Source organism: Zootoca vivipara, chromosome 8 (genome assembly GCF_965207765.1).
Source record: "Zootoca vivipara chromosome 8, rZooViv2.hap1.1, whole genome shotgun sequence".
NCBI lineage: Eukaryota > Metazoa > Chordata > Lepidosauria > Squamata > Lacertidae > Zootoca > Zootoca vivipara.
The window spans coordinates 21,596,975-21,603,000 of NC_142591.1; positions in this window are offsets into that span (position 1 = coordinate 21,596,975).

Sequence of the window (6,026 nt, forward strand, 5' to 3'; positions counted from 1 at the left end):
CATCTGGATAGCAGCAGGTTCCGCATCCATGCTCTAAAGCCATGAACAGCTGTGGACCCACCATTCTGAGAGCTTGGGAGGGTCAAATTCTCTAAGGTGAATTTAATGGAGTAGTTTGCATTATATAAGCTTATTCTTTTAACCCCACATGGTGTGTTGGACAGCAACTGAATGCATAGCTGAAATAAAAACAGGAAAAGAGAGCTCGGCTGTCTGCTAAGCTTCCCTCCCCACCAACAATAAATAATCCAGAACTTGCTTCATTATCCATAATTCATAATTCTCCTCTTGGGGGTAAAAGGGCAGGAAGCATTGCAGGTGGCCAGAATTTTTAGTTGCGTTGTCTTCCATAAGGTCAGCCAAGTGTTCCCCATCTCGTGGATGAAAAATGATGCAGATCGGCCGGCGTCATGCTATTGTTTTGGTCTTATCAGAATTGGGGCCAAAGCGTTCGCTCTAACAACAATAGCCTGCCGCTCTTATTAAGATGAAACAACAGCCCCAATGGCATCTCTGTATGTGTGTGGGTTTTTAAAGTCACGCTTTAGCACAATTGAACAAATGCCTCCTTAAGTTGGGAGCTAAGGTCCCCTGAGTAAAGAGCCATTTTTCTTCTCTGAATTATTAACAAAACGTGTTCCTCGACAGCCAAAGAAGGAAACTCTCACCCTCTCTTTAGGTAAGAGAAAGAGAGAGAGGCCTTCCCATGTGTTTCTCTTTTTAAAACAGCACTTATTTGGTTATTGTGGGAAATCCAGAGTGTTTTTCACAAATGCTTTTCTTGCGAGAGAACAGTAGTTTCCCAGTACTCCAATACAATATTTTTATTGCTGTGAAATGTGATTTTGCTTCTCTCCTACACACTAATATTTTCATGGTGGTTGTGATAGCTGTGTAGACCAGGTATCCCCAAACTGCGGCCCTCCAGATGTTTTGGCCTACAACTCCCATGATCCCTAGCTAAGAGGACCAGTGGTCAGGGATGATGGGAATTGTAGTCCAAAACATCTGGAGGGCCGAAGTTTGGGGGTGCCTGGTCTAGACTCTAGACCATAGCTATGTGAGCATGTCATCTACAGCAAAGGGGGTTAGCTCGTAGCTTGCCAGATATTGCTGTCCATAGCTCCCTTCACCCCTTGACCATGCTGACTGGAGCTGATGGGAATCAAGGGAAACCTGGAGGGCCACAGGTTAACTACCCCTTATCTACAGCAGGGGTGGGGAGCCTATGGCCCTCCAGTTGTTGCTGGACTACAACTTGCCAAAATTCCTTTGTCTATGCTGATTGGGGCTGGTGGGTGTTGGAGCCCAGCAACATCTAGGAGGCCAAAGGTTATTCACCTCTGATCTGCAGGGCAGTACCATGATGCCAATGGCAATGAGCAGAGAGAGACTTTTTGCAGACCACCAGGCAATGGATTTTTCTACCTGCCTTGCCCCTCCCTTCAGCCCTGGGAGCCTTTCCCAGACCATGACTTTGACAACAGCTGAAACAGCTGGGAAGACACAGGATAATATTCTTTTTTAAATAATTTTTTAAAGTTGTCTGTCCTTGTTTCTCAATTTGATCCTTTTATATGGTTTTGTGGTATTTTATACATTGTGACTAGGGCTAGACGACACCAGCTTTTCAACATCACGATGTGTCGCCAGCCAAACATCGTGGTTTGGCGATACGCCGCGATGTTGAAAAAACAAGATGCATTGTCCTCTGCCCGCGAGACACCGGGTGAAACTCTAATTGTTATTTGCTGATATTTAATTTTTCCATTTTCCCTTATATTCTGATGGGTAATTTAATATTGCTTTATTTGATATAAGTTGTTTATTTTAAAGCTATTGCGACTTTTCGTATTCAATCAGATTGTCATTACATGCGAGCCATCTTTGTTGTCAATTTTGTTTCTTCAGCTTGCATATTACTAGAAAGGCGGTATACAAATTCAAAGGAAAATGGAACAATACAGCTCCTTCCCTTCCCACGGTGGTGTATCTTGCATATGATGAAGATTAAACTTCATAATCTTGCTGTGTGGTTATCACTTTAGGAGTTGGCGCTGATGTTTCATTCTTGTCAATGTAGCTTACTTGTAACAAGGCAAGATTTGCATCCGTGGCTTGGCCTATTTTTGCCTCTGGTCACCCCACGCCTGGCATGTGGCCTCCATGAGGTTGCCCGTGAGGGAATGTGGCCCTCAGGCTAAAAACATTATCACTTTGCCACAGAAAGATCACTTCACAGAACGCCAGCTCTGTTTTGACCCTAAGAAAGTTGGGAAAGGATGATAATGTGGTCCACTATAGCTAAAGAAGCAATCAAAATGGCAGGAGCTGCGTGTGAGGAAACTGATTGCAGCCTGTGATTAGAGCCGAAAGGGAATCGTTGGTGGGAAAATTGGAAGACGCTTCCCGCCCAGGTGGTAGCATTACACACCACTGATGAAGGAAAAGAACATTGGATTTTTAACGAGAATGCTTTTCCTAGCATTTCAAGGGCAAATCATATCATTAATGGCAAAATGGACCTTTGCTGCACCAAACGCTTTATCAGAATTTCTGCTTGCTATGGCATTTGGTAAATACCTATGGCAGGTACTCAGTCCCATGCTTGTCCCTATTTTCCCTTTCTAAAATACTTTTTATGTTTTTTTACATTTACAGGTCAGGTGAACAAATAGCCGTGTGAGATAAGACAGCTAAATTGGTCATGGTTTAGGAGCCTGAGGGAGCCTGATTTTAATTGTAAGGTGACTTGGGAAGACTGTAGTGAAGGTGTGGGTTTATAGTAAGGTGTGGGGATTATAGTAAGCAAATAAAATAAGTAGCATTACTATCCAAATCTCCATTATTAACCTACCCCAACCCTGAGATCATCTTCTGAGGCCCCTTTTTGTGTGCCTCTTCCATGGGAGGTCCGGAGGGTGGCAACACGAGAATGGGCCTTTTCTGCAGTGGCTCCCTGTTTGCGGAATTCTCTCCACAGTGAGGCTTGCCTGATGCCTTCATGATACACCTTTAGGCCCCAGGCAAAAACGTTCCTCTTCAAACAGGCCTTGGGCTGATGAATATTCTATAGCCTTTTAAATGTGTTGTGGGAGTGGGGGCTAATGTTTTGTTTTGTTGTTTTTGTCTTAACTATCTATTTTGTGCCTTTATCCTGCATTTTTAATCTTGTGTACCACCCTGAAATATTCAAATGAAGTGCAGTATATATATACAGTACATAATAAACAAATAAAATAAAGTCCAAGCCCAACACTCTTACACACATTAATTTCAGAAGGTGCTGTTCATCTCCATCATACTGTACTATGCAGGTCCACTCAGGTAAGGCAACCAGAAATTCCCAAGAGAAGGCCGCAAACAGATGTTTTAGTCCCCTTTGTGCTTTTTTATTTCCCCCACTGGAGCCAGTGCTTACACATTTTAAACTCGGCGGCCTACTGCCACGAAGACCACCCTCAGGACGGACTTGGAGCAATAATACTCCCTTCCCTTCTCTGCAGCCGGCTTGGCTTTAGTCTCATGGTTTTGGAGCTCTTGGGAGCCATGGAATAGACAAGCATCGCAGCTGTTAGAGCTGTGACTGTGACAGTATCCTTGCACTGAACAGCTGAAAACATCTCGGGATGATCCCCACCCCCAAGCTTACTTCCTTACTCTTGCATTAACCTGTTCCTGCTTTTCAGCTCACCTGCATAACAGAAGCATTGCCACAGCTCTTTGCTGTTGTATAGCAAAGCCACACAGTTCATAGCTAGGCTAATCAATGCACTACTGGAAGCATCAGTAAGTTGCTTTATAGCAGGGCTGGGGAACCTCAGGCTGAGGGGGACCAAATACAGTGGTACCTTGGTTCTCAAACGCCTTGGTACTCAAACAACTTGGAACCCTAACGCTGCAAACCTCCCTGCCGAGGGGAAGGGTCATGGAGAAGTCCAGTTGCACCAGGAAGTGATCTGACCATGGCACTCCTTTTGTTTCACTTTTACTTAGTGTCAGATCACCCACGTCACTAGAGGTGAATATCAGGTCTAAGGCATAATAAAAAAATTCCTTCAGTAGCACCTTAAAGACCAACTAAGTTTTTATTTTGATATGAGCTTTCGTGTACATGCACACTTCATCAGATACACTGAAACAGAATCCACCAAACCCTTATGTATATTCAGAGGGTGGGGGTGATGGGAGTGGGTGATGGGCTGATGGGAGTGGTAAACCTGTAGATGGCTGTTAACGACTGCTGATGACTGCAATTGGTCCTGGGGGGAAAAAACAAGGGCTGAGGCGCTAAAGAAAGCTTGATCATGCATAATGAGATAAGAATCCGATGTCTTTATTCATCCCAGGTGGCTCCATGGTTTTAAGCTTGGTAATGAGCCACCTGCTGTCCATGGGGGCGCAGGTCAATTCTGTATCCAGGGCAGCTGTCTACCAGCTCCATCTGGTACGCAGGCTGAGACCCTACCTGCCCGCGGACTGTCTTGCCAGAGTGGTGCATGCTCTAGTTATCTCCCACTTGGACTACTGCAATGCGCTCTATGTGCAGCTACCTTTGAAGGTGACCCGGAAACTACAATTAATCCAGAATGTGGCAGCTAGACTGGTGACTGGGGGCGGCTGCCAAGACCATATAACACCAGTCCTGAAAGTCCTACATTGGCTCCCAGTACGTTTCCGAGCACAATTCAAAGTATTGGTGCTGACCTTTAAAGCCCTAAACGGCCTCAGTCCAGTATACCTGAAGGAGCGTATATCCACCCCCATCGTTCTGCCCGGACACTGAGGTCCAGCGCCAAGGGCCTTCTGGTGGTTCCCTCGCTGCGAGAAGCCACGTTACAGGGAACCAGGCAGAGGGCCTTCTCGGTAGTGGCACCCACCCTGTGGAACGCCCTCCCATCAGATGTCAAAGAGATAAACAACTACCTGACATTTAGAAGACATCTGAAGGCAGCGCTGTTTAGGGAAGTTTTTAATGTGTGACATTTTAGTGTATTTTTAATCTTTGTTGGAAGCCGCCCAGAGTGGCTGGGGAAACCCAGCCAGATGGGCGAGGTACAAATAATAATTATAATTATAATTATTATTTTGTGTTTTTGTTTTTGTGGCTCTTTTTTGTTTTTGTGACTGTGTGAAACCCAGTTCAGCTCCTGATTGATTGATTGATTGTGTGACTGTAGTACATTGTTTATTGCTTTCATTTTCTGGCTCAATGGTCTCGTTAGATAGTAACATTCGTGTTAAATTGCTGTTTTAGGGGTTGTTTTTAAAAGTCTGGTACAGATTAGTCCATTTTGCACTACTTTCTATGGGAATACACGCCTTGGTTTTGGAACAATTGGTTTTGGAACTGACTTCCAGAAAGGATTAAGTTTGAGAACCAAGGTACCACTGTACAATCCCCTAGGCCCCTGGAGTGCTTTTGGTTGACTGGAATGTGTCTACCATGATACACAGAGGTGTATGTTTTGTATATGTAAAAAACTCTAACTCTTGTGTGTCTGGAATGTAGCCTACTGTACAAAGGGAAGAGTCATACCTGTTACTCCACCCACTATTGCCTCTGGCCCCGCCCACCATCGACAGGTGTCCTTCACTAAGTGGTCCATGGAGAAATGTTGCAGTTTGCATGTACAGTACTACTAAGCCAAGCCATGTGTGAATGGCTCCTGTAGCAAAGATCACAGCTGTCCTCTCGTAGTCCTGTTGCTGCAGCGCTAGCCAAGATTAAGACATGGTTTGCGTCCAAACCTGGGCTCATGGTTTGTCTAGCCAAAAACAAACCTGGGTTGGAGCTTTTGGTTTGCATGGAGCAAGACAAACCATGAGCCTGGTTTGGATGCAACACGAAGCCAAAATAACACTTTCGGATTGCAATTTTTGCTCTAGGAACCTGGCAGTTTTGCTCACTTTGCACTAAGCTTTGCATTATGTACGAACTGGGTCATTGCAACCCTTGGGCTTTTCAGATTCTTGCCCCGTGATCTGACTAACTTTATTTTGGGATTTGAGCGTTGCTCCAGCAC